Source organism: Bubalus bubalis, chromosome 20 (assembly GCF_019923935.1).
Source record: "Bubalus bubalis isolate 160015118507 breed Murrah chromosome 20, NDDB_SH_1, whole genome shotgun sequence".
Classification (NCBI taxonomy): Eukaryota; Metazoa; Chordata; class Mammalia; order Artiodactyla; family Bovidae; genus Bubalus; species Bubalus bubalis.
In genome coordinates this window covers 59841813-59867593 of record NC_059176.1, presented here as the reverse complement: position 1 = coordinate 59867593, position 25781 = coordinate 59841813, and the positions used below count along the sequence as shown (strand labels likewise).

The 25781-nt window shown below is 42.2% G+C and overlaps 1 long non-coding RNA gene across 12 annotated transcripts in view; it reads right to left on the bottom strand.

Moving 5' to 3' along the window:
• Positions 1–3306: 3306 nt before the first annotated feature.
• LOC102406087 overlaps positions 3307–25781 on the bottom strand; it is a 37134-nt gene continuing 14659 nt past the window's right edge. For 2 of the 12 annotated variants that reach the window (XR_006546756.2, XR_326321.4), the window contains 2 exons: positions 4258–4407; positions 3307–3840 (listed from right to left, as the gene is read on the bottom strand). This is a non-coding gene — a long non-coding RNA (uncharacterized LOC102406087). Of the gene's footprint in view, positions 3841–4257; positions 4408–6510; positions 6572–8318; positions 8432–17935; positions 17984–25781 lie in introns of all 12 variants that reach the window. The other 10 variants (XR_006546759.2, XR_006546761.2, XR_326320.4 and 7 more) reach the window with 10 other exon arrangements.

Sequence of the window (25781 nt, the reverse complement as noted above, 5' to 3'; positions counted from 1 at the left end):
CGGGCTCTCCAAAATCTCTGATGAATGTGCAGATTTGAGCAGGGCCCGAGTGGAGCCCTATCATCACTCCCAACCTAACACCTTCTGACTCTACCCCAGCCACCAAGCAGGTGGTTCCTGAGCATGGCTCCTCTGTTGCATCAAGAATACAGGAGACCAAGACTCCACCATTCAAAATAGGCCATAGCCTCAGGATCATGCCTAAAGTTGAGAATTCTTTCCTTAGTCACTCAAATGTGTCCAGTTCTTTGTGACCCCATGGACTGTAGCCTGCTAGGCTCCTCTGTCCATGGGATTCTAGAGGCCCAGGAGTGGAGTGGATAGTGCCCCTTCTCCATGGATCTTCCCAACCCAGGAATCAAACCCAAGTCTCCAGCATTACAAGTAGGTTCTTTACTGTCTGAGCCACCAGGGAAGCCCCTGTTCTTTCCTTTACTGGCTTTTAAATTTTAATTTACCTTGAATAGACATGTAAAAGGTAGGAAAGGGCAACAACACTTCCTCCTATCTCCCAGTCCCTCCCATCCAAGTTCACCAAAATCCTTCCTTTAAATTCATACATTTTTGGAGGAATTTTAGATTTATAGAAAATTTGAGTGAACTGTATAAAGAGTTTCTGTATATCCCTTCATATCGCTTCCCAACCTTGCCGTGCTATTACCATCTTGCTTTGGTATGGTACATATGTTACAATTGATGCTCCAATACTGATACATTATTATTAGCTGAAGATCATAGTTTACATTAGGCTTCACTCAGTGTTGTATGTTCTGTGAGTTTTGGCAAATGTATAAAGACATGTATCCACCATTAGGCATCATAGGAAATAGTTTCACTGCCCTAAATATCCCCTGTGTTTTGACCTTGATGTTCAGTGCAGCACTGTTTACCATAGCTAGGACATGGGAGCAGCCTAAATGTCCATCCACAGATGAATGGATAAAGATGCCATGATACATATACACAATGGAATATTACTCAGCTATAAAAAGGAACACATTTGAGTCAGTTCTAGTGAGGTGGGTGAACCCAGAGCCTATTATACAGAGTGAAGTAAGAAAGACAAATATAGCATATTAATACATATATATGGAATCTATGGAGAAGGCGATGGCACCCCACTCCAGTACTCTTGCCTGGAAAATCCCATGGACGGAGGAGCCTGGTAGGCTGCAGTCCATGGGGTCGCTGAGGGTCGGACACAACTGAACGGCTTCACTTTCACTTTTCACTTTCATGCATTGGAGAAGGAATGTCGGACACAACTGAACGACTTCACTTTCACTTTTCACTTTCATGCATTGGAGAAGGAAATGGCAACCCACTCCAGTGTTCTTGCCTGGAGAATCCCAGGGACAGGGGAGCCTGGGGGGCTGCCGTCTATGGGGTCGCATAGAGTCAGACACGACTGAAGTGACTCAGCAGCAACAGCAGCAGCAGCATGGAATCTAGAAAGATGGTACTGATGAAGCTATTTGCAGGGCTGCAGTGGAGACACAGACATCGAGAACAGACTTATGGACATGGGAGGAGGGAAGGAAGGAGAGGGTGGAAGGAATGGAGAGATTACCATGGAAACATACACATTACCACGTGTAAAATAGATGTCCAGTGAGAATTTGCTGTATGACTCAGGGAACTCAAACCTAGGCTCTGCAACAACCTAGAGGGATGGGAAGGGTGGGAAGTGAGAGGGAGGTCAAGAGGGAGGGGACATATGTCTACCTATGACTGACTTATGTTGATGTATGGCAGAAATATTGTAATGCAATATTATAAAGCAATGCTCCTTCAGTTAAAAATGAGTAAATTTAAAAGTGAGAAAAAAAAAAAAAAAACCTGTGTTCTACCTATTCATCCTTCTCTCTCCATGAAGCCTCTAGCAACATCTGGGGTTTTTACTGCTCTATTGTTTTGCCTTTTCCAGAATGTCATATAGTTGGAATTATGTACAGTACATGTAAGTTTCCTCCATGTCTGTCTACGAGCTCATTTCTTTTTATTGTCACCTGACATTCCACTGTCTGGTCGTGCCATGGTGTGTTTATCCAGTCACTTACTGAAGGACAACTTGAAAAGGACTAAGTCTTGCCAATTATGAATAAAGCTGCTATATACGGTCATATGCAAAGTTTGGTGTGGACATAAATCTTCAACTCATGTGAATAAATATCATTGCTAGATAATATGGGAAGAGTGTGTTTAGTTTTATAAGAAATGGCCAAACTGTCTTTCAACCCAATGCGTCTCTTATAGTTTTAAATGACATACTAGTTAGGTCCTATTACATAATAGGTCCTTAAGCAAACATGGGGACCTAGGCACTGCCAACAGCTCCTGGTGGACCCCAAGGCAAGAGTTGGGACCATTTGGAGGAGCAAAGAGTCTCTCTTAAGACCATGAACTTGATCAAGCTACAGGGCTTCATGTCTTGCCTTTGTGACTTACTTGCTCTGTGACTTCAGGTAAGTTACTTAACCTTTCCATGCTTCTGTTACCTCAACTGAAATTAACTTGGTAATAGTGTTCTTGCCTGGAGAATCCCAGGGATGGGGGAGCCTGGTGGGCTGCCATCTACGGGGTCGGACACGACTGAAGCGACTTAGCAGCAGCAGCAGCAGCAATACCCAAATGCTAGGGTTCAGAGGATTACTTGAGCTATCTCATGCATGTCTTAGTATCACTTAGTAAAAGTGCTCAAGAAATGTTCGTTATTCCTATATCTTATTAGGAAAACCAGTGTCTCTTCCATCACTACCACCACCACCCAATGTATAGCCAGTATATTCTTTAGTGACGATTTGTGTAACACTTCAGCCAGGTACACCAAAGACAGAACAGTTGATATATTGTGAAATATGGTGAGGGAAAAAAAAAATGTGCAGCAGCTAAAATAAAAGGAAATCAAAACTAGAAAGGAAATATCTTTAAGTGCAGAGGTTTTGGTCCACAGAATCAATCTGCTTGTTCTTCCTTAGCCCTTGACTCCCAACACTGTCTTGTTGGCTCAGAACCCTCTCAGGTAAGTTCTTGATTATGAAATGCCCTCTCTCTGGTGGCCTGCCAAAGCCTGCTCCGCAGACTCCCAGGCTAACCTGGCACTGCTCCTGGTGAGAAGCCTTGTAACCCCGAGGGCCTGACTAATGCGTGTGTATTTTCCTTTCTCAGACAATTCTGCAGGCAGGTAGGAGGAGGGCCGTTCAGCAATCCACGTGGTAATTTCTTTTTTCTATTTCTTTGGGCAGTTCTTCCAGGATGACATAATGATATGTGCTAACAATGAAAAATAAAGGCACCGTAGCTGTATCTCTTCATACTTGGGTTTACTTTGGAAATCAACAAACAAACAAAAAAGAAATTCTCTCCTGTGCTTTCTTGATGAATAATCCATGGCTCCCACAATGCCCTCCCACCAGTGGGAATGGAAACATCTGAGGGCTTCTACAAGCTGATTTGCCTTCGTGATATCAGATAACTAGTTTTCCTGTTTTAACTGCATGAGCAGGGTTTAGGTGTCACGAGGTCAGAGCGCATGGAATTTTTTTTTAAACTTAGGGTAAACAATGAAACCCAATAACTTATTCAGGGCATATGGCTCAAGAACAAGCAGTCACTAATATGAGGCATATCGCATTAATAAAGCATGACACTAAGGGCATATTTGGATCAAAATATTTCAGAGTAACTGTAAAACTGAAATATGACAACAGAGCTCAGACTCCTACTTAGGAATTACAAAGAGGTAGGTTTGAAAAGTTGAACCGTAGGACATGTGGGTCTGCTGGAGTCTTCCACAGGGATGCTGACAGCCAAGCATTAAGTCTGTTTAGCCCATCAGTCCTGTGGGAAGAACAGGAAGAGGGCAGAAGATCAGAACGAGCAGTCTTTCTCAATCGGCCCTCCCACACCCACTCAAGCGTCTTGCAGTGCCTGGCAGAGCTTAGTAGAGTCATGAGGAAAAGGAAGAACAAAGGAAAGAAGGAAAGAATTGGCCCCAAGGAAAGGTCTCCCACTCTGAATTTGCTTTGGCTGTTCTGAGGTGCAGGGAAATCTTTCTAGATTTTCTAGAACCTTCTGTGCTTTAAGGTCCGGCCTGGTGAGTTTGGGAAATGATTAACAGCATGGTATCAAGAATCAGACCATAGAAAGCTACTTGAAGTTCTGACTCCACCCCGCACTAGTCCCATGACACTGAGCAGTTTCTCTCTAAGCCTGGGCTTTCTTGGTTGTGAAACAGAAATAATAATAGCAACGTACCTCCTCCAGCTGCTGTAAGGATCACAGAACATCACAGTGCGTGGCCAGGCCTCTGATGCATAGTGGGTGCTCGATCTAGGTCGTTACCACACTACTGTCGTCATCATTGCTGTTTTGAGTCAGCCACCCCAGTTATGGACACCTTTCTATCTGGAACAGGAAACAGGCAGGAAAGAAGTTAGTAGTAGCAGGGTTCAGGCATGGACACGCAAGCTGAGCATTTCAGCATCCTTAGATGCCACCAGCTGCGCTGCTCCATTATTTAATTCAGTTCAGCAAGTGTGTTTTGAGTTCCTTCTCTATAGAAGATTCAGGAAAACGTTCTAGGAGTGTTCTGGGATCCAGGGGACACAGTAATGTTCCTGCCTCACAAAGGGGTATTTAACACATGTGCCTGTTCAGTTAGTGATGAAATTGAACATAGTCTTTCAAAATATCAGATTAGCCTCTTTGAATCTGAATTAACACACACATAATCCCGACCCCTATTCTCCTTCTCCCCCAAATATAGGTAGATAGATAGATATAGATATAGTATTAGTATGAAAAGTGAAAGTGTTAGTCGCTCAGTCTTGTCTGACTCTTTGCGACCCCATGGACCGAACACCTTCCCCCGCCCCCTCCCAGGCTCCTCTGTCCATGGAATTCTCCAGGCAAGAATACTGGGGTGGGTTGCTGTTCCCTTCTCCAGGGGATCTTCCCAACCCAGAGATCAAACCTGGATCTCCTGCACTGCAGGCAGATTCTTTACCATTTGAGCCACCAGGGAAGCCCATTAATATAGTATTAGAATCATAAGTATAGTAGAGTAGAATTATAGCTAGTATTAGTATAGTATAAAATAATTCCAGTTTAAAATCCCTTTTAAGTTAAATTTTAAATATCAACTAACTGCATTAAATATGTCTAAGCAAAAGAGGTTTTTTTCCTAAATATCCTTTGAGGAAAACATGGTTCCAAATGTTTAAACACTATATCAACCTAAAGCATGGTTGATCCCATTCAGGACCATGGTTGATTCTGGTCCCATTCTGCTTGTCTCTGTACCCAAAGTATTTGTCAGCCTCAGTGAGAACATGGATGAGTCATGCCTCTTTAATGATTTGGCATATAACTTCTGCATCAATGTTTAATATTTTTGGTATAAAAGCATATTAAGGTCAGAAACTGAATGGTGGTCTAGGACCCTACACTGACTCTCCAAACCAAATTTCAGAATATAGTCTTACATCGGCAGACTAGAACCTGTATCTTAGATATCTCTCCTAACCACTTGCCTTCATTAGGCCAAACAAAAACAAAATCAGGGGATCGACTAAGGTAGATAAGCAGGTCGGTAAACCGAGATGTTGAGCTCACTCGTGAAGAGTATGTGGAAGAGGATGGGGGCTCAGATGGCCTTCCTGATGTCCAGCAAGTCACAGCTCCACATGGCAGAACTGTGCTGGGCTCCCAGGAGGCCCAGTCTAGCACAGTGTCTTTTTCCTTGCAGCTGAATGGCCCTTGTCTCCTGTCGGTCGTGGAGACATGGATGGATGGATGGAGGTGCACAGGGTCTTTAGTCTTCGGGTGCAGTCAGGGCAACTATTTTCTGCACCAGTGGGAGGATGGGCAGGGGGATCTTGACTCTGACCTTTATTTTTTAAACTTTATCTTTAATTGGAGGATGAGTACAGTACTGCGATGGCTTCGGCCCCATGTCAACATGAACCAGCCATAGGTGTGCACACGTTCCCGCCCCTCTGGAGCCTCCCTCCCACCTCCCTCCCCACCCCATGCCTCTAGGTTGTCACGGAGCACAGGCTTTGGGCTCCCAGCAAACTCCCACTGGCTCTCTATTTTACGTATGGTCATGCATACATTTCAGTGCTGCCTCGCAAATCATCCCACCCTCCCCCTGCCCCACTGTGTCCAAAAATCTGTCCTTTATGTCTGCATCTCCTTTGCTGCCTTGCAAGTTGGATCATCAGGGCCATCTTTCTAGATGTGTTTCATAGATATGTGTTAATATTCAATATTGGTCTTTCTCTTTCTGACTTAACATCACCCTGTATGATAGGCTCTAGGCTCATCCACCTCATTAGAGATGACTCAAATGTGCTCCTGACTCTGATCATTAATTTCCACTCATCAGCAGACTGATACTCCCCCTGCGTGGGAAAGCGAAAACATCAATTTTTATGACGGTAGTGGCTTTTACCAGCAAAAAAAAAAAAAAAAAGTTTGCAAGTTAGAATGAAAAGTACTACATACCTGGAAAGGTGTTTTCTGTGGTCTCTCTTAGCTGTATGTGCCTGATGCTGAAAGGAGTGCCCTTAAAGAAAAAAAAAAAAAAATCTCTCTGCCCCAGGTGAGCCTCTGTTAGGTTCCAGAGACAGTAAAGGTCATTACACCCAGCTAGTCTGCCAGGCTCCCCATATCCCATATTGTGGTCCCTATCTAGGGAGGGGGATGCATGGATATAAATGTTTGGTATATTCTTGAATCTCCAATGTTCTCTTTTCTGAAGTTCCAAAGCTACTTCAAAAGACTTTATTGTAATTATTTGAACTCAAACTAATCTTGATGAGATTTAGGGAAAAGAACACTTTCTTTTCCCCAGATAGCTTCCCAGGTACTGTTTTTAGTTTTGTTTCCAAAGCAGTAGCTGGCCCCCTCCCCCGAGCCCTGGTGTCCCTCTTCACCAGTGAACTCTTCCCTGGAACCCTGCCCTGCAGCAACCCAGCCCTCCTGCCCACCCGGACTTCCCTCAGCTTGTCTGCCACGAGCTCCGTCTGTTTTACAGATGACCTTTTCTCTTCCTAACTCCGTCTTCTTCAGGCTCGCTTCTGCGCATCCCTTGAGCATCAGTTTGAACATAGCTCCCCACAGCAAGTCTTCACATCTCGGACAGTGGCTCTTTACCCATGCTCCCAATTCCTGGACGATGACCTCTCAGGCACTTCATGCAATTGCTTCTTGAGTGCAGTTTTCCTGCTCTGAGTTCAGACACTATTCCTGTTTTACAATTGTATCCCAGAACCCAGGACCATGCGTACGTGTGGTAGGTGCTCAATAATCTTTGATGGAAATAAAAGAGAGAGAAGATAGGAAGAGAGAGAGAGACAAAGGGAGGGAAGGAAGGAAGGAGGGAGGGAAGAATGTGAGAGAAGGGACAAAACAGCATCACTGCAGAGGCATTCCCGGTTTGTCATACCTCCTTCTCACAGCCTCTCCCCTTCTCTTTTCCCTCTTCCTCCTCTGTGATATCCTCCTCATGGAAACACCATTAAGTAAAGCAAAATTAAAATCATCCTTGCCTCAGTATGTACTCCAATTTGATGTGGGGTTTTTTTGGTCCTTCTGGGTCCTGCCTCCATGATTCAAATATACAATTTCAAAGCCAATTTATTCAACAAGCACAAAGCATCTTGTCTCTCTCATATACACCTCAGTAAATAAATGACAAAATATGTTTTGTTAAGATAGTTTTTTCACTTAAGGTTAGAAAGTCTTACACAAGTTTTCTTGTCATCAGATAAGTCCAATTTGATAGTGGCATTACAAAACTAAGACACTAGAAATAATATTATTTGGGGGTGCAGGTGAAGATGAGGTGTATCCTGGCAAAAATCTGGAGAAAAATGTGGAGTTTGAATAGTTGGATATTATATTATCATTTGATTTCACAAGTAACTAATACTTGAGGTCTCCATTTATTTAAAGAAAATAAATTTTCTTTAAATAAATTTTTGAGTGTTTTAAATAAAAAGAAGGCTTGACAGCCCCCCCATGGGATGTAGAAATTAGAACAAAGATGTGTCGAAGCCCCTTTAGATTATTCTTTATAGGATAAAAAAAAAATCCCAGGGTGTATAATGCTATAAAAGAGAATATTGCACTGTATCCACATACATATGAGCTAGATAAAAATTTTTCAAAGCAACTTTTCATTGTCTTCCATGAATTTCCCTTTTTTGTGTGCAGAGAAGATAGATATGAAAGAGCACAGTAGCACAGCATTATGGAGGAGAGTAATACATGTTCATCTGCATCATTGTCTCTATCTCTCACTTTCTCACCTGCAAGTATGTAGTTCAGGGATGGCAGAGCTCCAGAGCAGGGCAAGAAATTGAGTGCAGGGTAGATTCACTCATGACGAGAGATTTTGTAAGTTACAATTACAGAGTCAGGGCTAGAAAATAAGAGAGATTTACTTAGGCATTAAAGATAGGTACTGGGCAGTAAAACTGATAGATCCTTGTTACATTGTCCCATAAGAGACTGGGCCACTTGCAGAAGTTAATGCTAAGAAAATTTAAAGCAAGTTAGAGGAAATACTTCTTCACCTGGTAGAATTCATTCTGAGGAATTTGCTGCCAGCGGCAGCCATAAAATCAATCACTGGGTTGCATTTTTCCAAAGGGTAGAATAATATATGACCCACTCTTCTGACTAGTTGGGAAAGATAAAAGCAATCAATTTGCCTGCTTCTGGAAGATCACAGTTGATTACAAGTGGGGTCAGCAAAAAGATGTCCCCCACACTTGATCAGGATAATTAAAAACTGTTTGCCCATGCGCACATGTCCTAGAAGAAATGTCGAAATAGGATGCAAAGCTCAAATGACCTGATCTAATATGACAAATGTTTGTTGACAGGGACCAAAAATTAAACGATGAAAAAGAAAAAACTATTCCAGGAAATAATTATAGATATTCCTAAAATATTTTTCATAAAAACATTTTTGTGATACTACAAATACAACATGATGCTTTTGTTTTTGAATCTGATTTGCCTGACTAGTACTCTCAGAGTAAATCTGCTAAGTTTGAAAACAGTTAGCAAGCATGACTTTCTTTTTCCCGATAGAGCATAGAGTTTAGTCAGAAGTTATACATACACTAGAAATGTTAGCAAGGCAATGTTAATTCTGAGGTTGTCCTGTAGCAGATCAGTAACAAACCCCTGGATAAAGGCATCTCAGTTTAAAATTAGCTTCTTTTTTTATGGAATCTGCTCCACTTTTTTAACTTTTTTTTCTTGAAATTGTAATGTATTTTCTAGAATTTCACATTTTGCTACAACCCATGTATCAAAAGTCGTATTCACCCTAACATATGAACTTCTGAACAAGACACCCAAAAAACCATTGTTGGAAGTATGGCTGGAGCCTACATTTTCATTTGGGGACAAAAGAGTGTAATACAATCTACAAAAAAAAAAAAGAGAGAGAGGGTGAAATTGTGATAAAAATTGCAAAGTAAAATAAAATCCTGAATAAGTCATACTAAAAGCAGATCTCGAATTTCAACAAAATGTAGCCGTGCTGAAAAGGCAAAGAAAAGTCTTTGTTGTCATCTCCTGGAAACCAGGAAATGTTACTGACTTTAACGGACAGTGACCTGTCTAGTTTCATTACTCATGTTAAAAAAAAAAAAAGCAAAAGTAAAGATAAAAGGTGTCTGGAAGTTCTTTGATGATAAACCTCCATAACTTGCAATGGTAGTTATAAGTTGAGCTTAAGAACATCATTATTTTCATAACCATGTCTTATTAAAACATTATCCTGCCCCAAAATTTCAACAATGAAAGAGTAAATGCCATATATGAATTTCAGGAGAGTTTTCTATAGTTGCCGTGGCACTGGTGGAAGCTCGAGAGGAATTCCTGAATCAGCTCACGGGACAGCTTACTGCTACAAGCACTCCTTGTGGAGGGGACTTTCCCTAGAGCCAGCCTCCCTCAGTTTCAGTCCCAAGGAAGCCATCAGCTGAGTGCCTTGGGCAGATCATTTCACTTCCCTTGTCTCAATATCCTTTTCTATAACATGGGTAGAACAATAGTGCCTATGCCACGGGATTGTTTAAATCGATCCAAAGTAACTAAAACTGTGCCTGGTATATCACAGAGTGCTCAGTCATTGTTATTTTCTTTCAATCCCTTGAAAATCTGGGCTTTAAAGGCAATCATCTTTCCCCTGTTTCCCCTTTGGCTCAGCTGAGAAAGAATCCGCCTGCCATGTGGGAAACCAGGGTTCGATCCCTGGGTTGGGAAGATCCCCTGGAGAAGGGAAAGGCTGCCCACTCCAGTATTCTGGCCTGGAGAATTCAATGGACTATGGTCCATGGGGTCGCAAAGAGTTGGACATGACTGAGCAACTTTGACTTCACTAATCTTTCGCCTGGGAGAGAATGGGACATCAGAGGTCATTTCTTCCTTTGTGGAGTTGGGTGTAGGAATGGGAGAAATTTCCAAGGTTACACTCTCTCCTCATTCTGGTCCCTACCCTTTTTTCTGCCTTCTCTCCTGCCAGTGTGAAAAGTAAAAGTATCAATCACTCAGTCATGTCTGACTCTTTGTGACCCCATGGACCGTAGCTTGCCAAGCTCGTCTGTCTATGGAATTCTCCAGGCAAGAATACTGGAATGCATTGCCATCCCCTTCTCCAGAGAATCTTCCTGACACTGGGATTGAACCTGGGTCTCCTGCATTGCAGGCAGATGCTTTACCCTTGAGCCACCATGGAAGCTGGCTTGCTCCTTAAATTCTGAGTTCCTTAATCCTGCTAAATTTGCTCACTCCTCACAGTCCTTGCATCTCCTCTTAGCCCAAAATAGTTGCCTCTTTTCTCCCCCACCAAATCCTGATGTGGCTGATTCACACTCATCCTCCAGCCCTCTCCTTGGATGTCATCATCCTGGAGAATCGCCCCCATGGCAAATCTATGCTTGGTGCTCCCGTCCACATGCTCATAGCCCCCCTCTTTTAGTCACCACTTCTTATTTTCTGCTGACTCTCTGCCTCCACCATTACACTAGAAACTCTCCTTGGCAGATAGTTGGATCCGCCATGGAGCAGTGCTCCTTGTCGCTGAGCTCCAGTTCTGACGCACTGAGACCACAGAAAGCACCAAGACCAACAGGAAAGCCTGCCCCTTTTCAGGAACATGCTTCCTATTTCCCTTTGCATGTACTCTACAAAATCACTCCTGATGAGGCTCTGCTCAAAAGAAATGGATGTTTTGGCTATCATATTCAAAGCCAGTGTTACAGAAGAACCATGCTGGGGCTTCATGGAAATAACTGGCCTACCTTTTATAAAACAAACACTGGGAAAATCTATAATGCAGCCTGAATTGGGAAAAGTTCAAAACAAAGTAACAGGGGAGAAATAACTTTCTTTGAGGTTTATTTAGTCTGAAAAACAGGACTCCAATGGGTGGTAGTGTTGTTTACATTAGTCTAAATTGTTTAATCATATTGCAGAATTTATACTTATCTCCTAGAATATGCAGGATAGTATTAACCTTATAATCTATTGAGTACAAATAACAAACACTTGGCTTTATAGTGGATGATCAGAAATGCAAAAAAGATAGATCAAGCAATTAGATGCAAGCATGGTGAGGTAAAAGACTAATTCAGGCAATTTGCTCTCACGTTTTACCCATACCTAAAAAAACTAATACAATTATGTAAAGTTTAAAAATAAAATAAAATTTAAAAAATAAATAAAAAACTAAAAAAAAAAAAAAGATGTAGTTAATAGAGACATAAGCGTGGAGCAATCCACATGAATGATTCAAATCTTTATTTCTCTTTGTGAATGAAGGTTAAGTAAGCGCTTAGAGATATATGATGAGAACAATACCTAGACTATTGAAGCATGAATTTACATACAGAGCCTTTGCTAAGCACTGTCCACGTATTATTCTATCACAAGAATCCTATGAGGTATGCAATGGTTAAAACAATACAGTTGAATAATTTGAGGCTAAATGATAAAGAAACTTGCCCAAAGTCATACAACTAACAATCAGCGGTCAGTCTTAAAACCCTCGTTCATTTGACTCCTGAGTTTTTTCTTGAACCTTCCAGTGAACACTACAGCCTTCACCCAAATTCAGATGCAAGATGTACTGAGAAAAACCTGAGGTCTGGACTCCAAAAACACAGTAGTCATCAGTTTGAGCAGATCACTGAGTCTCTGTTTCATTAGTTTTGACAGGAGAGAAGTAATATTCTTATCTGTCCTTCCTGCCTTCCAGAGCTCTCATGATGATCAAGTGAGATGGTTTACATGCAAGAACTTAGGAAGCAGGGGTGTGCTATACAAGTATCAGTTGACAGTTTATTTACAAGCATAGCCTGTTGATGGATTTGTATTGATTTAGTTGGTATTTAGCGAATATTTTATGTATGAAGGTTGCAAATGAGTTCCACAAAAACCAGATATGACAAGCAGATGAAAATGATGGACTTAGCCCACAGAGATAAATGGACATGATTTGTAGAAGGAACTGGTTGTCCCATAACTGCACTCCAGGCTTGAGGCACCAGTAATTGGCATTTTTAGAAAGTTAGAACATCAAAAATAAGGTTCCTCTTCTGAAGGCAGTTGTACTTGGGATCAGAGCTGCTTACAAATTAAGCAAAGGTAAATCCAATTGAATAACAGGGATCCTGGGGATTGAAACGTGACCTTATCTAAAGAATAGACCAGCATCTCCATGTTTATTTACCTGGAGAAGACAGATCACTTACAAACTTTAAAAACTTTGTTTTATAGCTTATAGACCCCCCCCCAATATATTTTTCTATTAAAAAATTGTGAAAATTATTATCAACTTCTATTACGTGTGTAAAGCTCTGGGAAACTGTAGTATTAAAGAGAAGAAGGTAACTTGAGATTTGACTTCATCTGTTAGATTTTTCCACCTGTCCTTAGCATCCTAGCTCTCTTTGCTTTCAACATAAAATAACACCCATGGTGGTAATCATCTATTTTTCTCTCCTGCATTTGTTGAGTACTTGAGAATATAGTTGAGAACTGCAATAGATATCTGTAATTTTTCTCTGCCCAGCATTCATTCCTTCTTTATGTAATAGAATCTGGATTTTCTGTTAAGATAACACCTTTTTTCTGTATCTCAGTGCTTAAGGTTTATAGAGCTGACTCCACCCACTGGGTCCAGCAGTTGAATGATAACTGAGACCTGATCAATCAAAACGATGGTGACTTTTCCAAAGCTGGGCATGAGACCCAATCAAGCCTATGGTTATTAACCCTGAAATGTTTGATGCAGCAACTACCAAGAAAAAAAAAAAAAGCTAAATTACAAAGCTATAATCTTTGAGGTACTAGTGGCCATCTTTGCTGCCACTTGAAAAGAACCTACTTGAGAATGACATCAATACGAAGCAGAACCAAAAGATAAAAAAATAATTTCCTAGGGGTATTATTTGCACACTTAGCTTTTCCCTCTTCTTTTCCATTACCAAAGGTAATATATTCTTTTTTTGATCAAGCCAGTTTCTACCCTGGTTCTATTAGCTGCAACTGGAAGCAAGCATTATTATTTCTATTAGTTGCAACCATTAGCCCAAGGTTCTGTTAATTGCAACCATTAGCCCAAGGAGATGTATCAGTTGTACAAAATTTCTACGTATGACATATACTGTCTATCAGTACTCCGATAGCTTCTAAGGAATAGAAAGTAGATATAGAAAGAGAAATTGTAGAGCTGAGTTTACTCCATTTGTTTCATATTCCTCTTTGCTCTTGATTATCACAGAATATTGAGTAATAAGTAACAGCAAACATGCATATAGTATATGGAATATGAGAGGCATTCTTTTAATCCCATGTCTTAGTTATATTATTATTCCCAACTAAGGAAAATATAAAGAGCAAAAAAAAATTTTTTTTGTATTTCAGAAGAGTATTGGAGACATAAGTTGAGCCTCAATGTAACACCCTCCACATGTCAAAGTGTGTTATATTTTTCTCAACATAAGAATCGAGCAAAAGCATCCAAGGTTAAGAGTCAAATTATGCTCCTCCTCCTACCACAGAAAAGCTGCTGAAGCTTGGAGAAAGTAACCTAACTATTTATTTTACACCACAATGCTAGGAAAAAGAATGGAAGCAAACCAGCTTGTGCTTCAGTACCAGTTTTGAAAATCACAGCTTTGAATTTGAGTCCCAGGGTCACCACTAACTGGCTGTGTGAGCTTATACGCATATTCTCATCGCCTTGGGTATCTGTAAAATTAAGTCAGTGACATGCAACCTCCTTATTTCTCATACATTATGTGTAAAGCACTTGAGAAAAGATACTTGAAAATGACTTCAGAAGTTTCTGTCTGAGTACATACAGAATATTGTTACTACTTGAGTGTAAAAAAAAAAAAAAGTAGCTTTTGCTTAAGTAAGAAAAAGAAAACTCTCTACTAGTGAGATATGGCCTGGAACTCCTCTAAGCCACAACAAGAAAATAAACTTTGCCTGGCATATGATTGAAAAGGATAATTTAAAAATCACAGCGAGGTCATCATTCTTCCTTCACGCCTGAGGATTCACTCGGCGTATGCTCTGTGCCGTCACCTCATCACGGCCAAATCTGTGCTACCCCATGAACTGCCATCCACCAGGCTCCTCTGTCCATGGAATTCTCCTCCCCCAGGGGATCTTCCTGACCCAGGGATCGAACCCACGTCTCCTACGTTGGCAGGCAGGGTCTTGACCACTAGTCCACCTGTCCGTGTGCCATTCTTTCCCACAGAGGAAGGAGTTAACTACTGCAAAAATAACCGCAGAAATAATAGCTGGCACCAGAAGAGCTGAGTCCTAGTACTGACTCTGTCACTGGCTTATTTTGTGGCCTAGGACACAGCCCCTTCTAGCCCTTGGCTTTCCTGAAGGGATTAAATTTGTAATGTGGGAGACAACACGGGCACTCACCAGTATCTGGCTTTCCGCTGCTTTCCAACCACACAAAAGACTGTACTTTCGAGACTCCTGGCAGTTATGCTTAGCCAGACGACTAGTTCTGGCCAACAGGGTATGAGAAGAAAGACCAATGCTACTTCTGGTCATGAAGCCTTTCAGTACTTTCTTCCCCTGCTGCAGCCACAGAGGATGCCATTAATTCAAGTGAAAGCGTTAGTCGCTCAGTTTGTCCAATTCTCTATGATCCCATGGACCATAACCCACCAGACTCCTGTCTGTGGAATTCTCCAGGCAAGAACACTGGAGTGGGTAGCCATTCCCTTCTCCAGGGATTAATTCAGGGTGGTCCAGCAATAGATAGTAGAGCCTCCCTCATCTTGGGCTCTGTGCAGGTACATGGAACAGAATCCCCTTGCCAACCTGCCACTGATATGTAGAAAAAAACCTTCGTTTTGTTAAATCACTAATACTTTAGTGCTAATTTGTTACAGCAGCATAATCTAGTTTATCCTTACAAATAAAATAATTTCCATGTTTTCTCTAAACTCTCATTGATACAATTGCCATGCAATATGTTTTCTATGCTGAGATAATGGATTTAGAGCAAAAAGAAGCAATGAACCCCACAGATCTTCTAGGATATTTTTCTTTATAAGTTGCAAGGAGAGATAGAGCTATAAAGATAAGGAAAGGCTCCATGGAGTTTCTCTGCCCCTAGGAGGGGGCATTCTACAGAATTTTCTTGATTATGCTTTCCAATTCCTCCCACCAGGACTTTTAAAAAGTTAAAAGGTGTGTTTTATCTTACTAAATATCAAAAACAAATGGGAGTCAAACTTGGAAGACACATGTTAATACAAAAGTGAACAGAACAAAAAACAAACAAAAAATAGTGAACAGAACAGAAATGTAGCTTTAATATCATTAGATGTTACATTTAATTTGTTTGTCATATTTATTTGCAGATGTGTCCCAAAGGGCTTGAATAATATTCTAGTGGCATCTACCTATGAACTCACTTGCTGGGCAAGTTCCAAAGTACCTCTACAATGAAATCACACAACTTGAGTAAGAAGAAAAGAAAGGGAGGAACCAGCATAGCTCCAGGCCCATTCCGGGTTTTCTTCTCTCCTCCTGGAGCAGGAGAAGAGAGAAGGGGAGGAGAGAGGGGGAAAATTGAGGCAGATTATAGGGATGGGTAAGAACAGAAGAAGGAAGTGGCCAAGTGACAAAACATAACAAGATAAAGAGAAAAGGAGAAGAGAATACGCACGCAAAGGCAGACAATATCAAGCATGGCCAAGACTAGGTGAAGCAGCCAGTGGTGAGTGAGAGAACCACTTGTCTCACTCAGTAAGCAGCCTTGATATCTTCTGGCTGAACTATTTCTGCAATGGCCCAGGTAGCTCAAACCTCAGAGTTAGCCCTTAGAGATATGCAAGACCAACCATCAAGGTCACACTGATGGTGCAGGAGGAGCCTCCAAATGCATCTGGTCTCTTCAAGAAACCAGTCAAAAGCTAGAACCTAAGAAGAAAGAACACCTAAGCAGAAAGCCATATGGAGCAGAAAGAATAGTAGCATGAGCGTTCAGCATCTTCCATAGTGTCCATCCTTAAAGACTGTAGACGTGTCCATGCTCCCTTTATCTCATCTTACCAGGCTCCTCCTAGAACAGCAGATGAATCCAACCATGTCCTAATTATACTCCGTGACTCCATATTTTCAGATGATCTCAACATGTCACACAGAACCTCATAGGGAGGTTCATGTGAGCAGGAAAGTGGCTAACCACGTAGGAGACATGACAATTCATCGTAAGAAAAGGAAATAACAATTTTTAAAGGATTTACTACATTCCAGGAAGTGGACTAAACCTTTCACCAGTTTCATCTGTTTTAAAATCGTGCATCATACTCTTTGCTTGCTTAATGTGCAGATGAGATTTCAAAGGATTAAATGAGCCCCTTAAGTTCTCACAACTGGTAAATGGAAGAGGTGGGGTTCTGAGCCAGGTCATCTGACCCAAAAGGCAGCTGCTCAGGGCACACATCACACCCCAGAGAGGATGAGAGGCCACACTCCCCCTCACTGTCCACACTCACTGTTGAATGTCTCACACTATTTATATCCCTCGCTTCAGTGATGGTCTCATTCTCACCTATGAATACCTTGAGTTTGTCAGTGTAGAGATAAATTTTGTCCTTCTCCTAATCCTTCACTTTTCTTGGTGACTTGTATCTCCCCAACCCCAAACCTAGTTTTCAACTGCTTTAAACAGAGAGAGCTTCCATAACTACTTCTTTTTAAAAGCCTGGCAGATGCTCCAGTGGGCTTACAATATTCCACAGTGGAAGAGTTGTTCATTGACAAACAGCCATGAATATTTGTTGAATGACTGAACTTTTAATAATTGAAGAGACCCTTTCCTAGAAACACTCTGAAGCTAGTTAAAAGGTTGTTAAATAATAGGGACTGCTAGGGAAGGATCTAAATTCAACTTTTCATTTATTCATTTTAATTCATGCACTCCACAAATATTTTTTAGCCTCCTAGACAGCACCAGACACTGTGCAAGTTACTTCTGAGTGATGTACAAGCTGTCTATTGTTGTACAAAATTAGCCCCAAACTTGGCAAGCTGCACAAACACTTGTGATCTCACACAGTTTCTGAGACTCAGGAATCTGAGTACAGCTTAGTGAAGTGGTTTCACTTCTGGATCTCTTGTGAGGATGCAGTCTAGCTATTGGCTGGAGCTCAGGTCATCTTAAGACTGACTGGAGCTGCAGACTCTGGCTCCAAGTTCACTCTCCTACTTGTTGGCAGGCTCAGTGGTTCACTGGCTCTTGGCAGAGACTTCAGTTCCTACTCTTGTGGACCTTTTTGTTAGGCTTCCCAGAGCCAGAGATCCAAAAGAGAGAGAGCCTGCACCCAAATCAGAAGCTACCATTGCTTTTTATTACCTAATTTCCAAAGCAGTTCTGTGTCACTTCTGGGAAAGAGGTTCCGTCCTTCAAAGACAAGCATCAGAGAATTCATGTATACCATTTGAAAACCATGGAGGGGAGTTGATTAGAAAGGAAATTGCTAAAAAAAATTTTTTTCATAGCTTTTTCTTTTTTTTTTTGACTAATTACAATTAACATGTGATATTTTGTAACTTAATTTGCTGCTAATAAACTAGATATAGCCATGTAGTTTCAACCTTTTCCTAGGAGACCCAAAAAGCATCAATCCCTCAAGATATCTGTATCTTTAGATGAAGAATATCATTTTCCATTCATGTGTCAGGAGTTACACAGACCCAAAGTTCTAGTTCCTGGAGAAGGGCATGAGAACCCACTCCAGGATTCTTACCAGGAAAATCCCACGAACAGAGGAGCCTGGTGGGCCACAGTCTAAGGGGTCACAAAGTATCAAACATGTCTGAAGCTACTTAGCACACATGCATGCATCCAAAGTTCTAGTTAGGCACCTTAATCGCTCAAAGAGAATGAGGAAAACTTAAGATGACATAGAAAAATCTATCAGAAAGATCATCAGGGAACCTAGAAGCTGCCGTCTAAATGTATTTCCCAGTGCAATTCATTTAACTTTTCAATGGTCTGACTGTATTTTGACCCTCTGCACTCTTTCAAAGATTCAAATTTTCACCATTATCTTCCATGTCAAATAATGAATTCTGAAGCAGAATTTCCATCTGTCAGTTTACAGAATGCTGCATCTCATCTCATCTCTGCATTGAAATCAAGTTCCCCTCACCTTTCAACAGCCAAAGCACCACTTCATCGTCAGCAGTGGGGAAAGCCACAAATCAATTAAACTCACCATGGATTTGAGAGTACCCATGAATTGCACTTACAGTGGTCGTACAAAAAAGATGCAGCACAGGGTTCTCAACAAAAGCACGCAAGTCAGGCAATGGCACATTTGGGGTCAGTGACGCTTTCCCTCTTTGTCCTGTCTGTCACTTGAGCAGGGTTCTTCATTTTGTTTTCCTCGGGCCCACTGCCACATCAGCATTTGCAATAGTCCACATTGCTTTATTTAAATCGAAGAAGCAAACCACACGCAGGTTTCTGAAGAGCCGCGTGTGACTAAGAAAGCCTGGGGTTGGAAGGCAGTGCCCGTAATCCCCTCCCAGAGCTAAAGAGGAAGCTACTCCAGAGAGGGTTCCAAACACAACAAATACCCCTTCGAGCTCAATTTTGCATTTCGTTTTCTGCTTTAAAATCTCTATTGGCTGCACATCTGAGAAGGCTTAAGAACATAATTTATTCCATATAAAGTTCCCAGTAATTTATGCTCACCAAGTTGGCAGCATGGGAAGAAATTTTTCATTGGCTACCATGGAAGATTATTATAGACCTTCTCATGTAAGTAAAGATAGCACCGGCAGCCATACTTTATTATTTTTCTTCATTTATTTTTTTATTGAAGTTTAGTCAATTTACAATGCTGTGTTAATTTCTGCCAGACAGCAGAGTGACTCCGTTTTGCACATACGTACATTCTTTTTTGTTATTTCCCATTATGATTTATCCCGGGATACTGAATACAGTTCCCTGGGCTATACAGTGAGTTCTCAGTTGTTTCAGTTGTGTTGGATTCTTTGTGACCCTGTGGACTCTAGCCCACCAGAATCTTCTGCCCGTGGGATTCTCCAGGCAAGAATACCAGAGTGGGTTGCCATACCCTCCTCCAGGGGATCTTCCTGATGCAGAGATCGAACCCAAGCCTCCTGTGCCTTTTGCGTTGTAGGCCGATTCTTTACCACTGAGCCACCCGGGAAGCTTGTGCTGTACAGTAGGGCCATTCTATATGTAATAATTTGCACCTTCTGACCTCAAACTCTCAGCTCTTCTCAGCCCCCTCTTAATAAATGTGCATTAATTTTTTAAAACACCATCCTTGTAGAGAAGCGGGACAAAAAGGAGCAAATGTAGACAAATATGGGAAACCTATTGAAAATGTGCTCATTTCCCCAGTACCCCCGATCCTGCAACACAAAATTAGTGCAACTCACTTTTTCATCAAAATTCCACTGTAACTCAAAAAGCAATATGGCTGGAAGTCTCCTGGTCCCTACATGGGAGTGTAGTGTTTATAGATATTAAACAAAAATCTCTAAATTAAATTTGCCTTTATATATTCTTTTAAAATATAGAAGCCCCTGGCCCCAGGCAGCTGCCTTGGCAATCACAAGTCTGCTATGTCTGTGAGACATAGGTTCATTTGAGGCAGCCATAATTTAAACAAAAGGAAATGTACTAGCATCTCAAGTTTTAAATTCAAATGATTTTTATCTTTTTAATCTATAAATTTATAATTTCCTTTCTTGTTATTTCTTAGGAATGCACACATCGAGAATAATAAATTGATATGTTAGTTGTAATAATTACTTAGATTCCTCTCTGTAGGCATATGGATATGAACACAGTTTTCTAAGATGGAAGAGGTTACTGTAACATATTGGTTTCCTATCAGAATCTCAAAAGTGAAGTCTCTACTTTCTATAATCGTCACAGAGCCACCAGAATGCCAAGGGCTGGCAACTGACCTAAAATTGGATTTCCCATCCTTTGCATTTGTATCATATAATCCCATCTGAATCTCTTATCATGGGTTTTCTGGAATCATATTTTGATACTGCTAATAGGAAAGTTTGATACTCTCCTTGCCCTGAGAGGTCCATAGCCCTCAAAATTTTGCCTTTTTATGAGCAATGTAATCAAGACTGGATGATACTTGTATTGTACCTCAGCTGACTGGGTACCAAGACACAGTATCACTGAGATGATTATCAAGGATAGCACAGCCTCCTCAACTCAAAGCAAAAAAAAAAAACAACTATAAACTTCCTTCCTGAAATATTCTACTGCCCCATTGAGCCAGGAACAACAATGAACATAGTGCTCAAAAATGCATTCTATTTCACCTACGAATTTCTTTGCGATTTGAATCCTAAAAAAAGAATTCACAAGAGAGAAGATGGTGGGGAGGAATTTTTTTTTTTTAAAGGAAGAGTGTATTTAGAAAAGAATGAGAAGATGTCTTGCCACTAAGCCAGTGGGAATTTGAAATTACTCCAAGCCAAGGAGCCAATAGACTGGCTAAAACATAAGGTAGAATTCAGAGGGAGCTGATCATGTTTTGATCTCATTTTATGCTTTTCTTCATGCTTGTTTCCAAGACCTAATTGGTGCCTATGTTGGAAAATGTTAACACAGAGCAGCAAAGCAAAAGAAGGGCATCAAAACATCTTAGATGAATCCTTCTTCCAATCTAGATTTTGCCCTCTCCCTGAGTAAGTGGCCATAAGATATTGACTTTTAAGAACCCAGATGATTGCCATTTCTTGGGTCATCTAAAAGTTATACAGAAGCCTTGGGAAGAAGAAGGTATCTTAACCTTTCTTTAGTCCAGCTATGAAAGGATCTTGGCCAATATACAAGTCATACATGAAATGACGAAAACAACAGCAAAACATATGCCAGAATTGAGTTTTGGTTGTATGAAAGTTCACCATGACTCTGAATGGTAGGAAGACCAGCTCAGAGAGAACAGTTAAGTCAAAGCATCATGCTGAGAATAAGGAGAGCAACAAATTGGACAACGCTGGTGTGAAGCCTCTAGTACAGTGGTTTTTCAATTTGTGGCTCTTGAGTGTCTTGTAAGTGAGTGTCCAAGGTCAAGGCAGGGGGTACAGTTTCATAACTATTGTGCTCAAATCTTTCACTTCAACAGGCTAGTTCTACCATGAATAAAAACAAGTTATTATCAGAACTAGTTGTTCCAGTGATTACTCTGTGCGATCACAATTAAAAACCCAAAATGATAAACCTAAGATATTCAGAGTCTCCATCATGAACACAAACTAAAAGCCAACATCCTTACACTTGCAGCATTCATTCATTCAGAATGGACTGAGCTCTTTTTATGTGCCTGGCGCTGTGCCAGGAGCTGGGAAGGAAGTGAAACAGTTCAACTCCCAGCCTCTGAGGGGCTTCCAGCCCCAAGGGAGAGAGAGACACAGAGAACTAACCAAAACAGCATGTTTCATCTGTTCTGAGAGAAGAGGAAGCTCTGAAGTGGAAGCCGACAGTACCCATACTTCTGGCACTCGCGCAAAGTTGGGAATTCATTCTGGCAGGATTTTTTTTTTTTTTTTTTGGTCACTATCCTCCTTATACGAATGTCCTCTGATATTTCCACAACCCTGTCCATGTCTGTTTGTCCTTCTCTCTATCTTAAACCTTCAGGCAAATGCCCAAGGGACAAGGAGTTCAACTTATTCACTCCAGAAGGGAATCTAAATGTGGCTCGTCAGTTAGACTAAAAAGAAAATCATCTCAAATCCACTCCTCCCCCCATGAAAATGACAGGGAGGCAGAAGGCACACTCTACATAAGAACTATGGGAGAAACCTCCAGCTTCTTTATACAAGCCCCAATAATCAAGGAACAGTGAACCTGAGTGTCCCCCAGAGAAATAAGAACCCTGGTCTGACCTTCCCTACCTTTACTCTGTGCCTCTTTCCAGCTGAAGTTCCCATTTCTCTCTCCTCCCTCTCCTTGCTCTGCCCTACCTCCAATACTTTTTGAATACCAAATGAAATCACCTACCTTGGACATCTGTCCCAAGCAGTTCTCTTTCAAACTTCCAAAGCTCCTTGTTCACATTGTCAGAGAGGATTATGCCCTGTTTGCTTGCCTCACTCGCTGCTGCAAACTTAAAAACTCCTCCAGGCCAGGGCCCATGAGTTACTAATCTTTGTGTCCACAAGTGCCTCATACCACGCTGGGAACATCCTACCTGCTTAATAAGTGGGCGTTAAGTAAAAGCAAAAGTGAGAAAGTCTCCATGGTGAGCAGGAACATAATCACTCTTCCTCCTCCTGGATTCCTGTATTTTCCATGCTACACTCATAGCCCACCCATGCTTCCACCTCCTCCCAACACTGATGACCCACTTCTCAAGCCAGGAAGCTCTAAATGCAGGAAACTGTAAATCCAGAAAGCCTACAGTGTCACCAGGTAGCCACAGCTGATCTTGACTTAACAATATTCCCCTAGGACTGGCTGACCCAAGCTGACCATCTCCTTCCAAATAAGTAATACACTCGCGGGAGGTTCCTTCCTACAAGCTGAAGATGTGAATATTATCTGTCATTTTTCTGTTTTGAATTTTTAAAAAAATGACTACCTCAGTACACTGATTTTTTTCCTACATCGACATTAAAAATATTGGATGCTTAGACTCATGGGGATGTAACTTGTATGTGTATATGGAAAGAGAGAGAGAGACATTAAGGAGAGTATTTTCTTAAATTCACTTCACCCTCATGAGAAAACTGAGAAACAAACAAACAGAAAAATCTGAAAAAGAAAAGAAGAAAAGGTGAAGTCAAATACTACCCACACCAATTTGGTAGGAAAGTTCATAGTTTTTGTTGTGGTTATGCTTAAGGCATAGTATGCTTTTCTAGATGAAAAAAATAATCAATTCTAAAGTCTTATTCCTCATGAAATCCACGAACAGAGCGTGGAGATAGACTAAAAGGAAAAATGGGTGAGATGCTTTCCTTAGTAACTTGCAGTTGTTTAGTCACTAAATGGTGCGGACTCTGTGACCCCGTGGACTGCAGCGCGCCAGGCTTCTTGTTCTTCACCGTCTCCCAGAGTTTGCCCAAACTCATGTTCATTGAGTCTTAGACAACTCTCTGCTCTACCTTGAGGACATGTTCCTGGGATCCCATGAGGAAATGGGACTTCTTAGCAAGAGGGAAGTTCTCATGACTGTGTTCACATCACTGTCTTTCCCCATCAGAACAGGGAGCCTACCGAAATGTTTGAAATGAAACTATTTATTCCGATGTTGCAAATCGTACTGTTGGCCTCCACCAATCTGTGCTCCAGCTCCCAAGATGAATATGCCCAAGTATCTTAGGTACTTTTTTTCCTTTTCCCCCTCCCATCTTTCCCTGACAAATCCAAGTGCTCTTTTAATAAGCTCTTTAAAAGGGATAAGGTCCCAAGCTTCTTTTGTGGGCACACGTAACACAGCAAGCACCCCGATTCACCTTTGAAATCAGAAAGCACAGGGGCATATTGTCTCCCGTCCCTGGAAGCAGCAGGCTGTGCCTTGAAGGGGAATCGCTGGCCCACTAGCTTGCTACCTGTCAGCTGAAGGGTCCACGGGCTAGAGCCTGCTAGAAAACCCTTTCCTGACCCCCTTGGCAAGGACAGATGACCGGGGAAGCACCACTTTTTCCCCGGGAGAAGCTCCATTTTACCCTCCAAGTGAGCAGCTTTCTCTCCTAAATCCAGTGTGGAATGGAAGCTGACTTCCAACAAGTTGGCCCGGTTCCATCCAGGCCTGGTCTGTTGCTAGTGGGCTCAACCTAAGGTTCTTAACTTCCCTGAAGCTCAGTTTCTTTAGCAGCAAAGAGGAGACAATGGCAGTTCCTAAGTCCGTGGGGAGGTGGGGTGGGGCGGCTTGTGGGAGTGTTAAGGTGCGGTGCTTAGCCGCGCGCAGGGCTCAGGGCTTGCTTCAGTCTTATTTCTTCTTCTTCTTCTTTTTTTTTTTTCTTTTTTTTTTTTTTTTGGTCCATGCCTTTTCCTAAAGAATCTTTCTAGCTGTTGGAAATCTTTATTGCGCAAAGGTCAATATCCGAGGAAAATCACTCCTGAGCAGTCTAGAGATGGGAGGGTCAAACCTGCAAAGTAGATATTTCAACTGGGCGGCGAGAGTAGATAGAGCGGAACAATGCAGCGGGAACTCGAACACTCACAAACCCAGCCTTGACTGCGCTCCCAGGTGAAGGGGAGTCTCGAACCAGCCACCCCCCTCCCCCGACCTTGCTATCGACCCTGGGTGAGCAGAACGAGCGCCCTTGACGCGCACCCTCTTAGCCTCGAACCGGAAGGAGGCAGGGGCGCACCTCTTCCGTCTCCAAGATGCCGAAGCGCAAACCTAAGAGCCAGTAGTTTTCGGCAGAGACCACCGGGTACCGGTTACAGATACAGGAGGAGCCTGCTTTTTTCTCCTGCCTTCAACTGAAGCTTGAGTCCCTTTACTCCCAACACTCCCTAGGCCTCCCCATCAAGTCACTTTACCGAGTTCGTGTAGATTTTTATCCCCTCCCCAACTCCACCCCACACTGATCTCAGCTTCAGGAGGCCTGGGAGGACCAGGAGGCATGGCATTCCCCCCAACCCCATCTCCTAACCACGCAGGAGAGCCAAAGAACTTGGTTCTGCCGAAAAGTAGACGTAGGCGGCTAAGGGTTGTGTGTGGCTGGGGCAGGGTCAGGCGAATGCACCCCCACCTTGCAGGACCACAGAGCACATTCCTGCTCCCAGGGCTGGATGCCTCCAGGAGCACTAGATTTTTGGTTCCAGAGGAAACGTTGAGTCTACCAAGGAGTGGGGGGGGACTTAAGGGGGGCGCTGAAGATTTCCCAGGAAAAGAGAAGTTTAACTGGAGCCACAGTGATGAGTGAGATAGATGCCAACCACCCTTCCCCCACCACGGCTCCTTCTTACCACCACCACCTCAAACACACACACACACAAACACCCCTGTTCGGTGAATCCCAAACTAAGGCCATAAGACTTTCCCCACTCAGTGGCTCAGGGCCAGACCCCACAACACTGTTTCTCCCCCCACCCCCAGGAGCAGTTTCTCCTTCTACACTGTTCTGCCCACTGGTTTCAGTCCCAATTCCTCCTGGACAGTTCGTTCAGCCTGATTCCTACCGCGCACGGCACTGGGTGGTTGGGGAAGCCTAGCGTGGCCACTAGCATC